Source organism: Monodelphis domestica, chromosome 1 (assembly GCF_027887165.1).
Source record: "Monodelphis domestica isolate mMonDom1 chromosome 1, mMonDom1.pri, whole genome shotgun sequence".
NCBI lineage: Eukaryota > Metazoa > Chordata > Mammalia > Didelphimorphia > Didelphidae > Monodelphis > Monodelphis domestica.
The window spans coordinates 708,588,436-708,613,397 of record NC_077227.1 but is presented as its reverse complement, the minus strand read 5'-3'; positions in this window follow the sequence as shown (position 1 = coordinate 708,613,397).

The following is a 24,962-nucleotide window of genomic DNA, read 5'->3' as shown; positions in this document are numbered from 1 at the left end:
AATAGATCCAGAAAAAGCTTTTGACAAAATGCAAAACCCATAAATTGTTAAACACTAGAAAGTACAGGTATAAATAGAAATTTCCTTAAAATGACAAGTAGTATTTATCTAAAACCAAGAGTAAGTACTATCTGTAATGGGGATAAACTAGAAGCTTTTCCATTAAGATGAACAGTTGTCCATTATCACCATTATTGTTTGATATTGTATTGGAAATGCCAGGGAGAGTACTAAAACAAACAAAAGAAATCAAAGGAGTAAGCATGTGCAAAGAAGAACTAAAAGTATCACTTTTTGCAGATAAGATGGATTACTTAAAGAATGCTAGAGAAGCAACTTTAAAAACTAACAATTTCAGCAATTGCAGGAAATCAAATGAGTATTTCTGGTTTTTTCCAATAAAACCTAGCAGGAAAAAATAGAGAAATTTCATTTAAAGTAAATGTAGACAGTATAAAATATTTGGGAGCTTATCTGCCAAGACACACAGAGGAACTATAAAAGCACTATTACAAAACATTCTTCACACAAATACAGATCAAAATAATTGGACAAATATCAATTCCTCATTGGATAGGCTGAGTCAATGTAATAAAACTGACAATGCCATCTTAATTAATTTATTTATTTAGTGCCTCACCAATCAAACTACCAAAGAATGAGAAAAAGGAGAATAATATTCATTTGGAGGAAAAAAAGGTCAAAAATATCAAGAGAAGCAATTTTTAAAACTGGGAAAGAAAGAGACCCAGCAGTACCAGATTTCAAACTACATTAAAAATCTATAATTGTCCAAAAATTTTTGTGCTGGGTAAGAAATAGAAAGATTGATCAGTGGAACAGATTTGGTATTTAATATACAGAAGCAAATGATCACTGTAACATACTATTTGAAAAATCCAAAGATCTCAAAATTGGGGCAAGAACTCAGTATTCAACAAAAACTTCTGGGAAAACTGGAAAGTGGTCTGGAAGATACTAGCTATAGACCAACATTTCACGCCATACACCAAGATAAGCCCTGAATTGGGTACATGATTTAAATATAAGGTTGATAGAAACAAACGAAAGAAACAATATGAAAGAAATTACCGGTCAGGTCTATGGATAAGAGAAAAGTTTATGACCAAATAATAGAGTGGTTCCTAGGAAGTAAAATGGATAATACATAAAATTAGATAGGTAATTTAAAGTAATTAAAATTATATAAAATTCAAAAAGTTTTGTACAAATAAGACCAATACAGCTAAAACTAAAAGAAAAGCAGGAAATGGGAAATATCTTGCAGTACTCAAAGCTACTCTGTCTGATACTATTACTTGGTCTATATCCAAAGAGATTAAGGAAAGAAGAAAAGGCCCCATATATACAAAAGTGTTTTGTAGCTCTTCTTGTGGTGGCAAAGAATTGGTAACTGGGGTAGTATCCATTAACTGGGGAATGAATGACTAAACAAGTTATGGAATATAAATATGATGGAATACTATTGTGCTTTAAGAAATGATGGAGATGGCTTCAGAAAAAAGCTTGCAAAGTGAAGTGAACAAACCAGAACAATTTATACAGTAATAGCTATATTATAAAGATAATCAACTTAGAAAGACTTGGTACTTGTAATCAACACAATGACCAACCACAGTTCTAGATGCATGATGAAATATGCTATCCACTTCTAGATAGAGAACTATATACTCAGAATACAGAATAAAACATTTTCTTCTCTCTTCCTTCCTCCCTCCCTCCTTTCTTTTTCTTTCTTTCTCTTTCTTTCTTCCTCCCTTCCTCCCTCCATCCCTTCCTCCCTCCATCCCTTCTTTCCTTCCTTCCTTCCTTTTCTTTCTTTCTTTCTTTCTTTTTCTTTCTTTCTTTCTTTCTTTCTTTCTTTCTTTCTTTCTTTCTCTTTCTTTCTTTCTTTCTTTCTTTCTTTCTTTCTTTCTTTCTTTCTTTCTTTCTTTCTTTCTTTCTTTCTTTCTTTCTTTCTTTCTTTCTTTCTTTCTTTCTTTCTTTCTTTCTTTCTTTCTTTCTTTCTTTCTTTCTTTCTTTCTTTCTTCCTTCCTTCCTTCCTTCCTTCCTTCCTTCCTTCCTTCCTTCCTTCCTTCCTTCCTTCCTTCCTTCCTTCCTTCCCTAATACAGAAATTTGTTTTGTGTGACTATACATATTTATAATGTATTTTGTTCTTCTTGCCTTTTTCAATGTGTGGGATGGGGAAGGGGATGAAGAAAATTTGGAACTAAAAATAAAACAAAATAGAATTTTTAAAAAGTCCAAACAAATGAGTTTATATTTTATATTTAATACTGGAGATAATAAAAAGGAGTTTACTGAATTAGGGGTGATAAGGTCAGAGACATTTTGGGAAGATCAATTTGACAGACAGACTAGAGTGGGTAGACATTTGAGGCAGGGAGATTACTTAGAAGGCTGTTGCATTAGTTCAGGTAAGGGGCGATGTGGTCCCAAACTAGGGTGGGCAGAATGAAGCATATATATTAGATGTAATGAAGTTGAAATCAATAGTACTTAATAGGTGTGGTGAATAGAATTGAGTTAAAGATGCCATCTAGCTTTTGAACTTGGGTGACAGAGAGGATTGGCAGAACCCTCAACAGTAATAGGAAAGTTTGGAAGAGGACAAGGGTTTTGGGGAGAAAGATGAGTTCAGTTTTAGGCATGTTGAATTGAAAACGTCTGTGAGGCAACCAATATGGGTATCCTCCCATTCCTGGGATCTGGGAATATACTAATAGGTGCATTCCAGATATCCAATCAGTAGTTGGAAGTATGAGACTGGAGGTTAGGTGAGAAGATAATAGTGGAAAAGTAGACACAAGAATCATCTGCCTAGAGATGATATTGTATCTGTGGGAGCTGATGAGATCACCCAGGGAAATAGTAGAGAGGGAAAAAAGATTACAATGGAATGAATGTTAGGGGGCAAAAAGATTTTTGTTCTATCTCCCACCTTCTAACAATAAAGATGAAAAAACTGAGGTCCATGGGGGAGAAGAGATGTTTTTGCATACTTAATAAATGTTTGTCAAATTGAAGGGTCTTGACCAAGACTACAGATCCTAATTAGGTGTCTGATAAGGAGAAAGGAAGGAGGGAAGGTTTGGGTAGAAAGAATTAGGAGGGCAAAGGGGAGCAGGAAGGCACTCTATATATAAACTAAACTGGCTGAAGAAGAGCGGAACATAAAGGAATGTAAATATTTTTGCTGATATGGAACCTTCCCCTCCTTCTTTGACCCCCTTGAAGAACTCACTTAGTAGTAGTATTCCTGGGTCAAAGGAGATATACAGTCTGTGGAATTTTAAATCTCAAGCTAGAAAAGACCTCAACACCCTCCTCCTATTTTATATATGAAGCAACTGAGGCACACAGATTAAGTGACTTGTCCAAGGCTCTAAAAACATCAGAGAGAGAATTAGAATCCATATCCTTTTACTCTAGAACTAGTAGTCTTCCTATTGTTCCTGTCTACTCAGCTCTCCCCATCCCAACTTTGCCCTCATCCTGGGTGACTTCAGTATTCCCACTGTTGACCCTTCAAACCCTCCAGGTTCACTGTCTTTCTCAATTCTTTTTTTTAATTGAAAATTTTTAATTAATTTAGAATATTTTTCCATGGTTACATGATTCATGTTCTTTCCCTCCCCTCCTCCCCCCTTCTGTAGCCAATGCGCAATTCCACTGTGTTTTACATGTGTCATTGATCAAGACCTATTTCCATATTATTGATGTTTGCACTAGGGTGATCCTTTAGAGTCTACATCCCCAATCACATCCCCATCAACCCATGTGATCAAGCAGTTGTTTTTCTTCTGTGTTTCTACTCCCACAGTTCTTTCTCTGGATAGTGTTCTTTCTTATAAGTCCCTCAGAATTATTCTGGGTCATTGCATTGCTGCTAGTAGAAAAGTCCATTACATTCAGTCTCTGTGTACAATGTTCTCTTGGTTCTGTTCCTTTCACTCTGCATCCATTCCTGGAGGTTGTTCCAGTTCACATGGAATTCCTCCAGTTCATCATTCCTTACAACACAATAGTATTCCATCACCAACAGATACCACAATTTGTTCAGCCATCCCTCAATCGAAGGGCATCTCCTCATTTTCCAATTTTTTACCACCACAAAGAGCACAGCTATGAATGTTTTTGTATGTGACTTTCTCAATTCTCATGAGCCCTGTCCCTATATTACTTTAGCCCCAAGTGTGTGTGTGAGCTGTAGCCTTTCACATTCAGAGCCCTTAGTGATTATCATTTGTTTTCTGAACCCTTAGAGTTCCACCTTTTCCTCCTCCAACAACATTTTTCCTTTTGAGACTTTAATTTCCTAGGAGTGACAGGGAGCTGAGCCCCACCAATGACAGATCCCAAGAACGGAAGGATTAACTGCTTCTGTGCAGAGCTTAAGGCCAAAACATGGAGAAGGTGTTCCACCTGCAAGGGTTGAGGTGCTGATGGGAGGAGGGATGGCAAAGTGATGGAGCAAAAGGAGCCCATTTTGGTGTGCCTTAGAACTGGCAGTCTCCCATGCCTGAAATTCCCTTTTTCTTTACCTATATCTCCTAGAATCCCTTATTTCCTTAAATACAGCTTTTCCTGATCCTCCCAGCCTATTAGTGCCTTTCTCCCTCCAAATTTTGATGTAACTATCTTTGGTTTTTGCCATTTTCCCAGAAGACAATGAGATGTTTCCAGAGCCTGACAAGCTTATTCCAAGGGAACTCCTCCATTTAAAGAGGAGAATGAAGATGGCGTCCTTGGAGAGCTTGCTCTAGCTTCTCCGTCCAGTATTATGACCAGGGAAAGGAAATTGTTGGTAATAAGAGATTCTTTTCCTTCTCTTTCTTCCTTCCCTCAGGACTAAAATTAGAAGTTCATTTAGAAGAGTAACTCATTCCACGTCTGCCAGTGGGAAGGGTGGGAAGACAGAATATCTTTATCTGGATTAGATTAATTATCAAATGCCCTTCAAGTGAACAGGGGATCAAAAGAGGCTGCCGAAGGAATGATGCCAAACCCCAGAGGAGAGCCTGGCTCCAGGAGAGGGGCCAGGTGCTAGTGTTGGATACACCCATCTCAGCTCAACTGTCAGTGGTACAAATTTGAGTTATAAAGTCTGCTACAAAGTTCTTTCCTGAATTGGTCCCTAAATAAGAGGCCATAGCTAGAAATCCTGGGCCTTCCACCAGAGTTCAGAAAAAAAAAGTCTTTTTGCCAAGGGTATGGGATGTAGCACTAGGCTGGACACCAGAATTCTAGATCTAAGTTCTAGGTCTCTATACTATTGTCCTCTATACTATTTCTTTTGGGGATTTCATCAACTCCCATGGTTTTAACTACCATCTCTATGCTAACGTTTCTCAAAGCTACTCTGTTGTCCTCCAGACTCACATCTTCAAGTGCAGATTGGATGTCTTAAACTGGATATTTCATACACATCTTAAGCTTACTGTGACCAAAATGGAACTCATCCTTTTTCCCCTAAATTCTCCCTTCTTCTGAATATTTCTATTACTGTGGAGGATACCACCATCCTTCCAGTTACCCAAGTTTGCAACCTAAGGGCCATCACTCTTTCTTAATCCCCACACCCATTTAAGCTATTTCCAAGTCCTGTTGATTTTACCTTCTTAACATCTCAAGTACACATACTCTTCTCTCCTCACACACTGACACTACTCTAGTACAGGACCTCATCACTTCATCCCTGGACCAACATTTTTATAGGGCTTTAAAGTTCACAAATACTTCATTTTATCCTCACAACTCTGGGTCATAGGTATTATTATTATCTCCAATTTATAGATGAGGAAACTGAGGCAAGTGGCGGTTAAGTGACTTGCCCAGGATCACACAGCCAGTCTAGATTCAAACTCAGTTCTTTCTGATTTCAGATCCAGGGCTCTATCCACTGGGCCATCATCTGCCTTTCCTAATTAGTCTTTTGGTTGGTCTCATTGCGTTGTCTCTCTTCATTCTAGTCTGTCTTCCACTTGGCTATCAAATTGTTCTTCCTAAATCATAGAACTGACCATGTCATCTCTTATTCAATGAATTTCACCGGCTTTCTGCAGGATCAATATAGTATCCACTGTTTGGCAATCAAAGCCCTTCACAATCTGCTCCCATCTTATAATTCCAGGCTTCTCACACCTTACTCTCTTCTAAATATTTTGTGACCTAGTGATACTGCCTTCTTGTTATTCATTCCACAAAACACTCCATTTCTTTACTCCAGGCATTTTCTCTGGCTCTCCTTCAAGCCTGGAATAATTCTCTCTCTCTGTCTCTGTCTGTCTCTGTCTCTCTCTCTCTCCTCCCTCTCTGTCTGTCTGTCTCTGTCTGTCTATCTATCTCTCTCTTTCTCTCTCTCTGTCTCTCTGTCTCTCTCTCTCTCCTTCTCCCTCCCTCCCTCCTTTCTTCTCCCTCCCTCTCTCTCTGTCTGTCTCTCTCTCTCTCTGTCTCTCTGTCTGTCTCTCTCTGTCTCTGTCTGTCTGTCTGTCTCTCTCATTTCATCTCTGCCTCCTGGCTTCCTTCAAGTCACAGTTAAAATCCCACCTTCTACAAGAATACTTTCTCAATCTTCTTTTTATCCTAGTGCCTTTCCTCTATGATTACCTATAATTTAGTTCATCTTTATGTTATTTATACCTAGTTATTCTGTGTTGTCTCCCTCCCTCTCCATTAGACTGAGCTCCTTGAGAGTAGGGAATGAATATCTTTTGCCTTTCTTTGAATCTCCAATCAAACAAGGTGCTTGGCATGGAGTAGATGCTTAAAAAATGTTTTTTGACCTATGGTTTAATTCAACACATTGCTCTATCCCCATGTTAATGAACCTGTGGCACATATACCAGAGGGGGCTTCACCACACCTAGGGACATTTTTCACATCATCCACCCCTCTGCTCAGAGCCCAATGAGAGCACTTCCTCCCTCCCCTGTCTGGGGTAAGGGGGACGCTCACATGTGGCATGAGGGTTGCAGTTAGGGCACTTGGTCTCTAAAATGTTTGCCACCACTGCTCTAACCTGTCAAGGTCTTCAAGTCCATTATTTAATTAGTCAAAGTTCAGACCACAAGACTAGGAGATTAACTGCCATTTCAGGGTTTCCTAACATGTTTTGTATCATGAACACTTAAACAGTCTGATGAAATCTAGGGACTAAGCCTACCCAATCTTCTTAGAATAATGTTTTTAAATGCATAAAACAAAATACATACTACTACAAAGGAAACAGTGAAATATCTAATACAATAAATGCTTAAGAAATACCCAAATATTTATCTATTTTTATTTTTTTACCAATTACATGTAATAACAGATTTCCACGTTTCCAAAGTTATATGATCTAAATTGTCTCACTCCCTCCTTCCCTCCTGGAGCTGGCAAGCAATTCAATCTGGGTTATACATGGAAATACCCAAAAGTTTTGGGCTTTTTAAAAAAACTCCTATAGACTCCAGTTTAAAAACAACTACTTGATTTAAAGTCCAGAGATCTGGGTACAAGGAATTCCCTGGGACTCTCTCCTATTACATTTGTGTCTTTTATACATCACTGTTCTTTATAAAATCAGGTATTTTGATTCAGATACATTTGACTTGGCTGAGCTCTAAGGTCCCCCATTCAGTGACTGACTAGAAACATAGGTGGGTGCTAAGGACCGTTCTGAATGTCTTAGCTGGTTGGCTTTCCCAACTAGAATTCATACCTGTGACCCACCAACACATCACCCTTGTGGTCTTCTCCATATGGCATGAGTGAGGGGAGAGGGGCGCAAACAGCTCAGATTTAAACATGTGAGCACATCACGAGCCAGGGAATTATATTTAAAGTCCTGTAAATTTGACAGCGACTGATGATGTTTCACAGAAAATTCCAACGTTCTCTGCCTGGTGCCGGAAGCTTTAATTATGAATCATCCTGGATGGGAGTAACAGGACAGAGCTTGTCTGTGGGGCTCAGCTACCATTACTGTCTGCTGGGGTTGTGCTGCTGTGGTTTATAATGTCTTCTCAAGTGAATTATAACCTTCTGTGCATTCCAGGCCTTTTGGTCTCTGCAGATGACCTATGACAAGCTCCAAGATTGAGCTCTCAAAAGCAACCCGGCCTTTTAAGCCTACCCAATCAATCAGGACATGGGCCAGGACAGCAGTAAGTACAAATTGCTGATACAGAAAGACACAGTGCTCAGAGTAACTCAGCTCCTGGAACCAGCATGCACCAGGAACCATGGGATTTTAAAGCTTCCTCCCACCCCCTCATCAAAATACCTTGGCTCTGTCCTGTTGTTGGATGTGTGTTTCGTGCCTGAAATTGTTCTGTAAGATTCTCTTTTCATTAGATTAAGGCTTTCAAGACTAATCAAGTTCTCCCATCAAACCAGCTCACCCCTCTAATTTCCCTATTTCTGTTAACAAATCCACAATCCATACTCCATGGATATTCCATGGATAGTCATCCATGCTCCCAAACTCAGTCTTTCTCTCAACATCCATATTCAGACACCACTCATCACATATTATTGATTTTTCTTTCAAAATCTCTTTCTTATCCATTCTTTCCTTCTCTGCCCCCATTCCTGCTACCAAGTTTTGGATGTAATTCCATCATCATCATCATCATCATCATCATCATTACAATAATCTCCTAACAAGTTCTCCTCTGCTCTCCCTCTCCTTTTGTCCCTCTGTGATGAGTTATTTGCAAATATTATCACATTTGATCCTCAAAACAACCCTGGGAGATAGTTGCTATTATTATTCTCATTTTTACATTTCTCATTTGAGAAAATTGAGGTTAAATAGAGATTAAATGACCTCGCCTGGGATCCCACAGCTAGTAAATGTCTGAATCCAAATTTGAACTCAGGTCTTCCTGACTGCAGGACCATATTTCCATATTTCTTAGACAGGCATTTTTTAAATTGAAAATTTTTATTTAATTAATTAATTTAGAAGATTTTTCCATGGTTACATGATTCATGTTCTTTCCCTCCCCCCACTCTCCTTCTGTAGCTGACATACACTTCCACTGGGTTTTACATGTATCATTCATCAAGACCTATTTCCATATTATTGATATTTGCACTAGGGTGATTGTTTAGAATCTACATCCCCAATCATATCCCCATCAACCCATGTGATCAAGCAGTTGTTTTTCTTCTGTGTTTCTACTCCCATTGTTCTTTCTCTGGATGTGGACAGAGTTCTTTCTCCTAATAGACAGGCATTTCTGATGGGCAATGTCTTCAAATTTAATTCATGGAAAAGGAAACTCATTTTCCTTTGATCATCCCAAGTTTCTCCTTTGACAAGTTCCTTTCTGAAACAAAAATTCATCTCTTTCTGGTTCATTAAAAATAATTGATATATTATGTTTTTATATCATCTATACTTCTCAACATTTCCCTTCCTCATCCTCCTCCCAGAGAACCCATCTTTCTGTAGCAAAGGATAGAGAGGAAAAGAAGCAGTTAAGTGATACAGTGGATAATGTGCTGTTCCTGGAGTTAGGAAGCCTCATTTTCCTTAGTTCCAATCTGGCATCAGACATTTATTAACTATGTAACCCTGGACAAGTCACTTAAATCCATTTGCCTCCATTTCCTCATCTGTAAAATGAGCTGGAGAAGGAAATGGCAAATTGCTGTAGTATCTCTGCCAAGAAAACTCCAGATGAGATCACTAAAAGTTGGGCACAGTTGAAATGAATGAACAATAACTAAAGAGAAAGAAAATGAAAAAACTTTAAAAGTCCACCAACACATCAACCAAACTCAAGATTGCCTACAATGCTCTACACCCATAGGCCCCACCTCTACGAAGAAGAAAGAGGAGTATCTTCTCATATCTTCTTTGGGGTCCAATTTGCTCATCATAATTTAACACTATTCATTTTCAATTGTTTTCATTTACATGGAAAAAAAGCTCATTTTTTAAGGACAATGGTTTCCCAGGAATGCCAGATACAATACCACCACCTCCAAAGAACCAAAATTGAGGGACCCCCCAGGGATAATGGAGAAAGGCTTGGAGAGGTACGAGTAGATTGTAACATTACCAGCAATGACTTACATGCAAGAAGTGACATAAGAACTATCATCCTGGGAGGGTATGAGCAGAAAAGATGGTAGATTGGTCTTGGAACAATGAGCAAGAGCTTTTGGATTGGCACAGTCTGTGAGCTGAATTGATAATTGCTTGTTGCTGTTCATCCTTCATTTTCTTTTTATTATTATTTTTTTCTTAAAAACCTTTGCCTTTCATCTTAGACTCAAGACTGTGTATTGGTTACAAGGCAGAAGAGGAAAGGCTAGGCAATTGGGGTTTAGGGACTTGCCCAGGGTAACACAGCTAGGAATTCTCCAAGGCCAGATTTGAACCCAAGACTTCCTATTTCTAGGCCTTGCTCTCAATCCGTTGAGCCACCTAACTGCCCCCTCACCCTTCATTTTCTTTTCTTTTTTTTTTTAAACCCTTACCTTCCATTTTAGAATCAATAGTGGTTATTGATTCTAAGGCAAAAGAGTGGTAAGGGCTAGGTGGCAGGGTTAAGTGACTTGCCCAGGGTCACATAGCTAGGAAGTGTCTGAGACCAGATTTGAACCTAGGACCTCCCATCTCTAGGCCTGGCTCTCAGTCCACTGTGCTACCCAGCTGCTCCTTAACCTTAATTTTCAAAGAGGACCAATAACATCCTGGAGTGATGTCTTGACACACGAAATAGATTAAGTGAGGCATAGTTGCACAAAGTCATTAGCTTCACTCTTTCTTCCAGAGTCATCAAAGTCTAGTGGCAAGACAAAAGTCAGGATGACCCAGGATGCAGTAGATGACATTTGTGTCTTTGATATTTGACCAAGTTCTAAGTGCTCCACAGCACTTGCTTCAGTTGCCTTCATGGCTTTTGGAACAACATGATCCCCACAAAATCACCTGCTGCTTGGTCTTTCTGCCCCAAATCTCACCCTACTCCAGTCCATCCTCTGCTCAGCTATCTAATTTTCTCAAGGAGATCTGACCACTACTCAGTAAACTCCAGTGGTTCCCTATTACTTTCCAAGATCAAATGTAAAATCCTCTCTGTGCCACAAACACACACACACAGATACCACTCACACCTTTCTGGATTTCTTGCACCTTATACTTCTCACCTCCCTCCATAAACTCTATGATCCAATGTCTTCCTAGAAGACACTCCATCTCCCAGACTTGGGTCTTTTTCTAGTTATCTCCTATGCCCAGAATGTTCTCAGCTTCCCTGACTTCTTTCAAGTCCCAGCTAGAATCTCATCTTCTACAGGAAACTTTTCCCCACCCTCCTGAATGCCTTCCCTCTGTTGATCTCCAGTTTATCTTGTCTGGATAGTGCTTGTACCTGGTCGTTGGCATGTTGTCTCCGCCATTGGATTGTGAGCTCCCTGACAGCAGGGACTGTCTTTTGGTTTTATTTATATCCCCTGATGTCTGGAACATGATAGGCTCTTAATAAATGCTTATTGACTGACTGACTAATGTCAGAGAAAGCTCCTCTAGTATATTGGGCAGAGGCTTGGGAGAGAGTTTTTGAAATGACATGGATAAGAATCACATGGGAAAAGAAGGCATGGAGGGAGTATCCACAGGCATAACATCATGGAACCGGGGTCATAGACTTAGAGATGGATCCATTTAAGTACCAATGTAAAGATTCAGGCAGTGGGACCCCAAGAGTCTCTATGACTGTCTGCTTTGGACTCTACTTGTCTGTCTCTTATTTAGGGTGAAAGTTCATAAAATACTCTCTATTTATGCCCTAAGGTGATTTGATTATGCATCTAGAGATTCATTCATTCACTAAACATTTAAGCACCTACTGACATAAAAAGGACCTGTGCCAGAGGCATTTAGAGCATTGGAAGACCAGAGTTCAAATACTTCCTCAGAAGCTTTTTTAGCTGTCATACTAGGTAAGCCATTTAATCTGTTTCTCAATTTCTTTATCTGTAAAATGGGGATAATAATAGCACCTATCTTGCAGGGTTGTTGAAAGGATCAAATAAGAATATTTGTAAAGCATTTTGCAAACTTTAAAGCACTATATATATATATATATATAATAATTATTATTGGAATACAAAGATGAAAAATTATATTGTCCATGCCATTAAACAGCTTACTTTCTTATGGGGGGGGGGGGAAGACAAATGCACAAATAAAGATACTATAATTAAGATTATAACATAATGTAATATAATACAATATAATAATGAGCAGGGACAAAGAAGAGATCTAGGCTTGAGCATGAATGGAAAGAAAGGGCCAGATACAAGAGAGTTAAACCCAACTTCTATTCCCAAAGAGATGTCCTAAAACACACTCCCTGCATTAACCAACTAGGTGGCACAGTGAGTAGGGATCTAAGTTTGGAGTCAAGAAGATCTGAGTTCCAATTCAGCCTCAGCCACTTACTAGATGTGTGAACCTCACAGGCTCATGATGCAAAGATGCAAAGAACCGTTCTGTTCTAGAGTGTATGGAATGATGCATGAGTAAACTATGAACTGTGGAGCAAAGGCTCATTTACAGTCATTGGACAATACCTAGAGAGAGGGGTGAGAGGGGAGGCAGATGGACAGAAGGACAGAATTCCACCTGAGACTTAATGTCTGCACCACTTTGTGGAATCCACTTTAAGTCAATTGGATGATGATGATGATGATGATGACGATGACGATGACGATGTCTGAACTAAAAAAAAACTGAAATAAGTCAAGGGATGAAACTGACTTTTAAAGGCATGGCACAAACTCCATAGAAGTACTCTCCATGTTTGATATCTTCACTCCCAGAGGGCAAGGACCCCAGCCATACTTGGGTGTTCCATGGGGTCCCGTTCATTAAGGAAAGATCAAACAACGATCTGATGATTTTCTTGGAAGAGATATCAAAAGGGACTCAGGGTAAGACTAGCCCATAAATTAAATCAGGAAGTAGCAAAGGCTCCATAGAATGGGGATAGCCACAAGCTAATGAACTCCCCTGAAGTATGCATAGGGGAGAAGGAGGACTGGGTGGTTAGTGAGGGAAGTGAGTTATTTGAGTAACTGAAGAGGCTGTTAGATGATGCCCTCAATTCCAAAAGTTAAGTGTAAACCCACAGAACTAGATAAAGTGGTTGGGCTGGTGGTATGATGAGTGTGGAACAGAAGGAAAAAAGCCCTCCAGGTTGGTAAAGTACATTGAGATCCTCAGTAAAGGTGGCAGAAAGATTAAAAAAAAAATTCTTCATTTTTTTTATTGGGTGGCTGCTCTTGCCAAGTTCTTACTAATTAATGATGATAAAAGTGCTTTGAAAATATGAAGAGCTGTAGAAATGCTAAACATGAATTATTCATGTCCTGGGGTATACTTAGCTTGAGAGGTCCTGTGGTCTAGGAGAGCCTGGCCCTGGGAGTCAGGAAGCTTGGGTTCTCTCTGTCTCTCTGTCTCTTTTTTAAATAAAATTCAATTTATTTTATTTTCAGTTCCAAATTCTCTCCACCCCCCTTCTCCCCATTGAGAAGGCAAGAAAAACAAAGTCCATTTCAAATGTATAGTCATGCAAAACAATTTCTCAAATTAGCTCTGTCCCCTACTTCCCCCCCCCAATTTTTTTAAAAAGAAAGAGAAAAACACTTCAAGCTGCCCTCAAAGTCCTTCAGTTCTCCATGTTTCATCACAAGACTTTTGGAATTGTGTTGATCAGTTATTAAGTCTTCACAGTTGATTATCTTTACAATATTGCTGTTACTGTGTAGATTGTTTTGGTTTTTCTGCTCATTTTCCTTTGTAGTGGTTCATACAAATCACCCCAAACTTGGTTTCTCTTTTTAGCTTTTCTTAACTTTGGATGGGGGTGAATGACTTGGATCCAGTTTGCCTCAGGGAAGTGAGTTTGTTAGTCCATGAAAAATGAAAAAGAGAACAGAAGGGGGAAGATCTATGTTCAAGTCCCAGCACTATTAGCATCTATGTGACTTTGGGCAAGTTGCTTAAAAAATTTCTTGACTCAGTAATGCCACCACTATACCCCAAAGAGATCAAAGGAAATGGAAAAGGACCCATATGAACAAAAAGATTGATGGCTCTTTTTTGATGGCAAAGAATTGGAAACCAAAGGGATTCCCATCAATTGGGGAATGACTGAAGAAGTTATGATCCATGAATGTGATAGACTACTCTTGTGCAGAAAAACCTAGGAAGACTTTCGTGAACTGATGCAAAGTGAAGTGAACAGAATCAGAACAATTTATACAAAGACAACAATATGGTAAAGACAAAAAAACTTTAAAAGAATTAGGAACTCTGATCAATGAGCCAGCACATTTCATGATGAAAAATGTTATTCACCTCCAGAGAAAGAACTAATGGATTCAGAGAACACACTGAAACATATTTTGTCTTCTTCCTTTTTTAAAAAAATATGACTAATGGAATGAAGTTTTTCATGGCTTCATTTATACAATGGGCATTGTCATCTTGTCTTCTCAATGGGTGAGTAGAATGAAAGAATTTGGAACTGAAAATAAAAATTAAATTACAAAAACCTCAAACTCAGTTTTCTCCTCTGTAAAATGAGGAATTGGACTAAACATTTCTACATTCTAAATTTCTAAATTCCCTTGTAGCTTTAAATCCTCTGATCCCCTTTTTCTTGGATTGCAATGGACTCTTCCCCTATTGTTAGTTCCTAGAAAAGATAGGGAACAAAGACCATGGAAACATCAAATACCACAGTTTTATCTACTAGTTTTAAGTAAAAGGTGTCTTCTATCTCCACCCATTCCATACCTGGGGCAGTGGTTGAAAAAGCCCTTTACTGGCAGAACTGAGCAAAGCCTCAACCTGTTTCTTTCTGCCCCTCCCAAATCCTAAAAGTCCCTGGCCTGTCTCCTTCACTGCTCCCTCAGGTCAGAGAGTCAGAACCTTCTCTCTCTCCCTCCTCTGGCTCTTCCTCCTCCTCCTTCTTCTTCCCCCTCCCTCCTAAATTTAATTTCCTGGGATGGGTTGATATTTTCAATAATTAAAAGGTCAGAGAATAGTAGCTTTATGTTGGGGAGAGCAGGAATATGGAGGAAAGGTCCCAAGTTCACCTTCTGTCCCCCCACCACTTTCTTATCCCCAAAACAAATTTTGACTCTTGCCACTCTATTACTTCTCCCAACTAGGGAAAGCAGGGAGTTGTCCAGGAATTGGAAGGTCTGACTCAATCCCAGTTCACCTCCATCCAAAAGCACCTCCTCCATCTTATCGTTTGTAGTTTGATCCAAAGATTTGTTTTAAGGTTAGAAAAGGGAGAGTAGGGAATTCACAAAATGGTGGGCACGAGAAGACAAGAAGACAAGAAACCTTCAAAAATATTACTAAAAAAGTTACACATGTAAATCAAATGAAAATATTTGGTTGTGAAATGAAGTACTTTACTGCAAAGACTATAACCTTTAATATAATTTAATACAAAATGTTTTTTTTTTATTCCTAAATGGAAGGGAAGAAAAGGGGCCTCAGATTGGGAGACAGTGAAGTACAACAGAAAGATTTCTGGATTTGGAGTTTTGGGTCTTGGATTCAAAATCTCACCTCTGTCACTTACTATTTTGTGACTGGAAAAGTCTTTTGTTCTCTCTAAGTCCCCATATGTAAAAATGAGATTAAATTTGATGAATTTTAAGGTCCTTTCCAGCCCTAAAACAATGATCCTAAGAAACTTTAGAATGCTAGTAGGACAGATAAAACAAGGGCTGCCCTTTCTCTTTCCAGGGCATCAGATGATCCCAAGTTTTGGCAGGTGGAGGGACCCCTAAGGTTTCACAATCCTGATTCAGGGGGACTGGAAATAGAAGTCAGTGGCATGAGCTTTCCCTGCTTTAGTTTCCTTATTTTCTAAATTAAAAAAAAATTCCCAAGTCCTCTTTAGATATAGGAAACAAAAAGGTAGGATGCCAGCCTAACCCTGGCGCCCTGAGGGCAGGAAGAAGATTACTGGTATAGAAAAGATGTAGAGTTCATCCCTGGCTTCCCAGTATAAGCAGGTTAGTCAACCTACAACACCTGTATTTTAAGCCAACCAGAGAAATGGAAACCAATTAGCCACAAAATGGATAAATGAGGGCTTGGTTATTCACTTTCTGGCTATGAAGATTTCCTTCAATAGGCATACTCCCTTATGCATTTCAAATATATCAGATTTACCAACAACTCTTCAGGCACATAAGTGTTGTATAAAGCAAGGTACATCTTTGTTTTTGTGCCAATCTCTCAAAAGTTAAGCGTCTACCTTAAATTGTCATTACTAGGTTCTCTACTTCTCTTTTCCTTTCTCCTTTCTTTTTTTTTAATTTGGAATTTTTTATTTAATTAAATTACTTAAAATATTTTTCCATGGTTACATGATTCATGTTCTTTCCTTCCCTCCTCCCATTCCCCTCCCATAGCCAACAAGCAATTCCTCTGGGTTTTACATGTGTCATTGATCCAGACTTATTTCCATATTATTGATATTTGCATTAGGATGATCCTTTAGTCTACATCCCCAATCATATCCTCATCGAACCATATGATCAAGCGGTTGTTTTTCTTCTGTGTTTCTACTCCCACTGTTCTTTCTCTGGATGTGGATAGTGTTCTTTCTCACCAGTCCCTTAGAATTGTCCCGTATCATTGCATTGTTGCTAGTAGAGAAGTCCATTACATTCGATTGTACCACAGTGTATCAGTCTCTGTGTACAATGTTATCCTGGTTCTGCTCCTTTCACTTTGCATCAATTCCTAGAGGTTGTTCCAGTTCACATGGAATTCCTCCAGTTCATTATTCCTTTTAGCACAATAGTATTCCATCATCAACAGATACCACAATGTGTTCAGCCATTCCCTAATCAAAAGGCATCCCTTCATTTCCCAATTTTTTGCCACCACAAAGAACATGACTATAAATATTCTTGTCTTTGCTCCTTTCTACTGACTGTCCCTCCCTGGTTTGGAGTCTATAATCTGTCAACAGTAGAGACCCGGGAATAAAATTTTCCTTGATTTGAGTTCCCACTCAAATAAGGTGTTGAAGGTGACGATGACCCTAATGACCTTTCAGGCACAATGAGAAGGGCTCCTGATACCATTTCAAAAACCCTAGATACCTTGGTCCTTTTGCCCAAGTCTATTTTGAGTTTGAGTTTCTTGCCTCCAGTATCGTTCCCTCCTCTCCAATCTGTTGTACTCCACAATTTCTCTGACTAACCTTCCTAAAGCACTTGCTCTGACTATATTTCTTTTTTAATTATATTTTATTTTTTAATCAGCAAAAAATTCATTTTCTCTCCCTACCAGTGGAACTCCCCACCCCCAGTTAAGAACAAAGAATAAAACCTCTGTTATAAGCAAACATAGTCAAGAAAAAAATTTTTGCATTGGCCATATCTAAAAACCATGTCATTCTGCACTCTGAGTCTACTTCTCTATCAGGAGGAAACATTATGCTGATCACAGTTGCTAATTCTTACAAAATGGTTTGCTCTTACCACATTGTTCTCTTTCTATTAATTGTTCTTCTGGTTCTATTCACTTCACTTAGCATCAATTCATACAAGTCTTTCTAGATTTCTTGAAACCATAGCCATCATCATTTCTTACAGCATAATAATACTTCATTACACTCATATACCATAATTCATTAAGCTGATTCCCTATCTATGGGCACCTACTCAGTTGCCCATTCTTTGCTACCTCAAAAGGAGCTATGAATATTTTTGTACATCCTTAGTTAGAGATTGTTTTGCTTAGGACTAATCCCATCCCAATCTACCCTCCTAATTTTTTTGTACCCCTAGTGCTGAGCACAGTGCCTGGCACATAGTAGGTGCTAAATAAATACTTAGTAGTTAATTTTCCCTTCTCCTTTCCTTTTCCTTCTATCATCATTGAATGAAATGTATTTCTAAATCCAACTATGTGTATATGCATATTCTTCCTTCCTTTGACCAATATATGTGAGAATGAGGTTCAAGTATCAGGTGTTCTATCTTCTCCTCCTTGTTTATATAGATGTCTACATGAGCACTCCAATTGAGATAATTTCCCCTAACTTTCCTTTCTTTTCCTTTCTTCCCCCAGTGTATTTTTCTTCCTTCTTTTTACATTCTTCTCTTAAAATCATCAAGACATAATAGAACCATCCCCAAACCCTGAATCTAGTTAGACTTCCTCTATAACCCCAGATAATGATAGATGTCAGAGAAGACACATGTGTCATCTTGTCAGAGTTTATCTTTGGTCTTATCATTGTTCATTCATATTTACATTTTTATTTTTCTCTTGACTCCTGTATTTGTACTTCAAAGTTTCTCTTCAGCTGTAGTCTTTTCATTAGGGATACTTTGAAGTCCTCTTTCATTTAACCTATTTTCTCACTGTAGCAGGGGAAACTTTGCTTTCTGTATAATTGTACTCCAAGTTCTCTGCTTTTATAGTAGTGCCTGCTAAATCTTGGGTGATCCTCCCTGTGACTCCTGAAAGCTTGAATTCTTTCTGTCTATTTCCATTATTTTTCCTTTGACCTGAAAGCTGTGGATTCTGGCTTTGAAGTTCCTGAGAGTTTTAATTTTGAGATTCCTTTTTGGAGTAACTGGTAGATTCCTTCTGTTTCTACTCTGCTCTCTGGTTCTAAGAAATGTGAATGGTTTTCTTTTAAGATTTCTTGAGAAAGGATGCCTTTTTTCTTGTTCTGGTATTCAGGTTTTGAAAGGTCAAGGCATTCAGGAATTCCAGTGATTCTTAATTTTTTTTCTCTTGTTTTCCAGCTTAGTTATTTTTGCTCTGAGATACCTTACATTTTCTTCTATTTTTTCTTTTGATTTTGTTTTTAATATTTTTTGTTGTCTCATGAAGTTATATGGATGTGTCCTCTCATATCTCTTCATTCTCATGAAATTCTATTTGGTCCATTCTAATTTTCAAGGAGTTTGTTGATGAGGTAAATTTTAAAACCTCTTATACCAAACTGTGAATCCCTTACTAATTCTTTCTTTCAAAGTTCCCATTTCTTTTCTAATTTTTTTTATTTAGCATTCTCATTTCATTTATAAAAACACATTTAGTGGTCTCAGATTTTTTATCATTTCAGTATTAATTATGAATTATGCTAAATAAGGTTGGTCTTTAGAGTTGATTTTTCCATTTCTTCTTCTTGAAGGTTTCAATTAGGCTAATCCATTTGCATTTCACTGAATCTCTCAAACAGCTTAAAATCATCCTGGTTCTGGGCACACTGCTTTATTTTTTAGTATTTTTTAGTATTTTAGTATTTTTTAGTACTGGGCTGAATTTAATACAGGGGCTGAATTGCTTATTGGTGGTACTCTGTCTGGGTAACTTGGGGGTCCTGTTAAGTGATGATAAGCCTTGCAAGCTCAGCATTATTTGTACCATGGAAGCCACCAGTAATGGCGTGACCGAGAGCATGCCCAACACCTGAGCCCACTGATGCTCCTGCAGTGATTGTAGCCATCTGTACCACCAAACCTGGATGCCCACTGCTACTCTTGCTGTAATGATAGCCATTTGGGTCATCACACTTGGTTGTCTCAAGGGTAGAAGTAGGAGGTGCAATGGCAGATAGTGGGACTGCTCCTAGTGGGTTAGCTCCTGGTACTGGCCCAGTTCTTGTTGGAGGTGCCTGGATGACTGAGCCCCCAGAGGCTCCTGCTTCCAGAAGGGATTATTTACTATTAGGGATAGAGGCCCAGGGGAAAAGTAAGAAATGAAAAGCTGCAGTGGTTCCTTAGCAAAAACATTTAAAAAAATAAGTTTTGACTGATGTCTTCTTTTGCATTATTATAGTTTCCCCCCAATATTCTTCCTCTATTTCTGCCAGAGAGCCATCCCATAATAAACAATATTTTTAAAAAGCAAATGGGAAAAAATTAACGCAGCCAATCAATACATTGAAAAAAATCTAAAAATGTGAAATGTGCAATACCTGTGGATCTCCAACCTCCACAAAAAATAATATACATATACATATATGTATATATATATATATATATCTTCATATATAAATAGACTGACTTTTTAAAAATTCTTGCTTCTTTGCTTCCAGGAATTCTGATTGAATTCATGCCCAAGATATGTTTTTCCTTGAGGCTTAACTTGTGAATGATTTGGAATGATTCCCTTCTTCTGGGTTTGAGTCTTGATGTCACTTTGATGGCTTTTTATAGTGAGATTCTTTTTGTTTGCTCACTCTCCCAGCCTACTTCTTGACTATGGTCTTATTTTAGGGCTAGCTCTGTACATTTCTGGAGGGAAGATCCAGGCAAGCCCTATTGCCATTTTCTAGGAGTTATTAAGTATTGTTATTCTAGGATCTCAGGGACAGCTTCAGCTTGGAACTAGTGAACTTTCAGTGCTCCCAAAGTGCTCTGATCCAAGGCAAAGTTGATTGTTGGCCACCTGGCCAAATCTATAAGTTCCTGACCTGAGTTTGGGTCTGAGCAAGAGTCACACATGCCTCTTTGGGGGCGGAGAGAGGAAGTGATGCGAAATATATAGACCGTTCTTTATATCACTTTCTGTGTCTCACATGTATCAATGGTAGCTTAAGCTTGACTTAGGAAAGCCCAGGGGTCTGTCAGCTGTTTCTGATTTGTCATTTGTTAGCACATGTCTGTCATAGGCCATCCTCTTAAATATTTAACCCTTGAATATGGGTGTAGACATTCCTGTTTTTGTTAGACTAAGTAGGGTGGAGTAATCTAAAGTTCACAGAGTGGATGCTGCTAGTTTGTTGTTCATTCTTTAGTTGAGTCCAACTCTTTGTGATCCCATTTGGGGTTTTCTTGACAAAGATACTAGAGTGGTTTGTCATTTCCTTCTCCAGCTTATTTTATAGAGGAGGGAACTGAGGCAGGCAAGGTTAAGCAATTTGTCCAAGATCACATAGGAAGTGTCCGAGTATAGATTTGAACTCAGGAAGATGAGATTTCATGACCCTCTATCCACTGTTTTGCCTAGATGCTGCTAGACTCAGCCTCTATCAGCCAGCTGGGAGGCTCTTTTGTTTTGGAGTGACAGAATTGCAGGTTCCCCTTTGCTCTAGTGTTCTGCCCTGGTTATTCCCTCTTTAGAAGGAGTTAGAAGATAGAGCTGAGATTCCACTCTGTTCCTAGAAGCTGCTGTTTGCTCCTAGACTTGTTCCTTCTCAATACACCACCTAGACCCCCAAGTTGCTTCTTATCCTTCTTTTAGCCAGTGGGCACAGGTTGCTTCTTTAGTTTGCTCTGCTTCTGTGACACAGACCTGGGTAGTGAGTGGCAAAGCTGCCAGCTGTTCCCTTAGTGATGTCCTTTAGTCATTTTGCCCTTGGACACAGTCTTTAGGCACTGGAGTGCTCATCAAGGGGACCGTTCCTGGCTGTACCCCATTCCCAATGCCCACAAACCTCACTGCTTCCCATGCTGACCCAGTCTAGAAAAGTAAATCACTGTGACTTTTGCTTGGATTTCCCCACAGGACTCAGTCTGCACTGTTTTCTAGATAGGTTTGGTGGTGATGGGAGCAAGAGTGGAGTGGGGAGCTCACTGTTATTTTTCCTGCTACTCTGCTATCTTCCCATATTACCTTTCTGCTAAATAACCTTCCGTAATTCCCACGTGCCTTTGTAAATAAAGACTGATTTTGGCATTTAAGACCTCTCATAATCTGGCTCTGATTTATCTTTCCAAACTTATCCCATACTTTATCGCTTTGTATACTTTACTCTGGGGAAGTTAGGTGGCACCGTGGATAGAGAGCCAGCCTAGAGCCAGGAAGACCCGAATTTAAATCTGGCTTCAGAAATTTACTAGCTGGGCCAGTCATTTAACCCTGTTTGCCTCAGTTTCTTCATCTTTCAAATGAGCTGGAGAAGGAAATGGCAAACCACTTCAGTATCTTTGCCAAGAAAACCCCAAATGAGATCACAAAGAGTCAGACATGACCGAACAATAAGAATAATATACTTGACATTCCAGCCAAATGAGATGTCTCCAACCACTTTCTCAGTTCACCTTTTCTCTCCATACTATTGTGAAGACTATTTCCCATACCTGAGATAGTCTCCTCCACACACTTCCCATCTCTATCTATTAACACTCCTTCCTTCTTTCAAGATCCAAATCAGGTGCCACCTCCTCTATGAAGCCCTCCCTGGCTCTTCCAAGTTAAAGTGATCTTTTCTGCCTTGAAATGTTCATAGAGGGGGAAGTTGGGTCGCTCAGTGGATTGAGAGCCAGGCCTAGGGATGGGAGATCCTGGGTTCAAATCTGGCTTCAGACTCTTCCTAGCTGTATGACCCTGGGCAAGTCATTTGACTCCCATTGCCTAACCCTTATCACTCTTCTACCTTGGAACCAATACATAGTATGGATTCTAAGACAGAAGATAAGGGCTTACCCAAAAAAAAAAAATCCTTTACTACAAAGGTTCTTGGGTTCAAATATTTCAGATAATTCCTAGCTGTGTGACCCTGGCAAGTCACTTAACCTCCATTGCCTAGCCCTTACAGCAATTCTGCCTTGGAACCAATACATAGTATTGATTCTAAGATGGAAGGTAAGGGTTTAAAAAATGTTCATAGACCATTATTTGGATCTCCCCCTTGATCATATTCACTCCTTTCATCTTACCTATGTCTTTTCCCCCATTAGACTGTGCAATCTTTAAGAGCAGGGTCTGTACCATCTTGGAATTATAAAATTTAAAGTTGAAAGCAAACTTAGAGATCATTTACAAGTGTCTCTGTGTACAGTAGATAGAGTGCTGAGTCTAGACTCATCTTCCTGAGTTCAAATCCAACCTCAGACACTTACCGGCTCTGTGACTCTAGATAAGTCATTTAATCCTGATTGCTTTGGTTTCCTCATCTAGAAAATGAGCTGGAGAAGGAAATGGTAAACCACCCCAGTATTCTTCCCAAGAAAACCCCATATTGAGTCATGAAGAGTCATATGCAACTGAAAAACAACTGAACAACAATAATTGTGTCCCCACAGTATTTTGCGCCCAACAAACTCAATCAGTGTTCTTTGGAGTGAAGGGATGAATGAATTACTCTCTAGACTCCAGGGCACATTCTGTCCCTACTCTAAGCCTTAGTTTGGGGGCCCTTAGATCATGCCTCCCACCAAAGCACAGCAGTGTAGCCCATGTATCATGCTCTCACAGGATGATAAGATGCTTCCAAGTTCACTTAGAGGAATTTCTCACTTCCGTGCCATGTTGCCAGTCCCGAGATAATCTTGGAACTTTATTATCTGATGCCAACTACCATACTGTCCTCAACCCCTCAAGGGGCCAGGTTCACAAGACTCAAAGAACGAATGGACTTATTTACAAGCCAAAGAAAAGAAGAAGTAGTTAAAAAAATACGACCCTCTCATGGGCAATGATTTCCTGGAGATCTCAGTCTGTTCTGATTAAAATTCTCTCCAGAGACTGATTTGGGGGTAAGAGTATAAGTTTATCAATTCTATCAGATTACTGGTTAGGTCAGCATCATAACCGGTAAAGTAATGGAGGTCTCCATTGTTCTCTGGGTCAGGTGGTCTAATAAATAGATGTTTAGGAGCTTATTATCAGCCTCTCTCTTGGCCATCCCAAAACATCTCTACTTGATGATAACTAGTTAAGAGGTGGTCCATCAATCTCCTCCCCATCCCCACAGGAGGGCAGATCACATATAAAGGAGAGGAACTCCTTGTCCCCTTCGTTTAGTAACCAAATTCATTAAAAAAAAAAAGGAAGACATTCCTTGGGATTCCCCAAGATGAAGAAAATGGAAAAAGCAGCAGACTGGATGGTGTCTCTGACCCAGATCCCAGCCATAGGAATACAGTGTCATTCTCCCTAATATATAGGAATTCATATAGTGTAGGAAAAATCAATTCTCACAAATCTCTTTTAGTCATACAATGAATAGTCACACAGCTGATGGTGCCCAGAGTATGCTTCTCCTGCCGAGGAACAGAACTCTTTGATGGAGCTCTCTCAGCTACACGGCATCCATCAAGCCATTGCCTGTTGGCTTCTCCTTTTGTTCTCTGAAGACCCCAGCAGATGGCAAAGGAATGTGGTTCCTCATCAGGGTCCCCTCATCACTGGTCCTTTGGGGTTTTTCTGTATGAAGATCATTGGCCTTCTTCTGTTGATCTCTTAGAGGTATCCTTCCTCAGTGTCCCACTCAGGGGTCGGTCCATAAGCAAGGACATCTCCCAGAGTTCCCTTTTCTTGGTGGAAACACTTAACCTCCAGTGGGGGGCCCCATTCTGGAATTGCACCTCGAGTTCCATTTCTGCTCACCTCCATCAGACTGTGTGCCCCTTGAGGGCAGGAACTGCCTTTTGCCTCTTTTTTATATACCTAGCACTCAGTACAGTGTCTGGCACATGTTGGGGTTTATTGGCAAAGATCCTAGAGTGGTTTGCCATTTCCTTATTCGGCTCCTTTTACAGATGAAGAAATAGGGGCAAACAGGATAAAGCGACTTGCCAGAATCACATAGCTAGCGAGTGTCTGAGGCTGGATTTGAATTTAGAATTTAGAATAAGAAGGTGAGGCTTCCTGACTCAAGGTCCTGAACTCCATGATGGTGCCACCTAGTTGCCCATATGACCCATAGTAGGTGCTTAATCAATTGACTGACTAAGCTCTAGCCTCAAGGAATCATCTGTAGTGTCCAGACACATTCTGCCTCTATACCCTATTTTCCTCCCCTAAAACCTTCACTTTCTGTCTTAGTAACAACTCTAAGACAGAAGGGCCAGGGAGAGGCAAATAGGATTAAATGTCTTGCTGAGGGTCCCCTAGCTAGGAAGTGGCTGAGACCAGATTTGAACCCAGGTATGCCTGGCTCTCTATCCACAGAGCCACTAGCTGCTCTTTCTATCTCCCCCT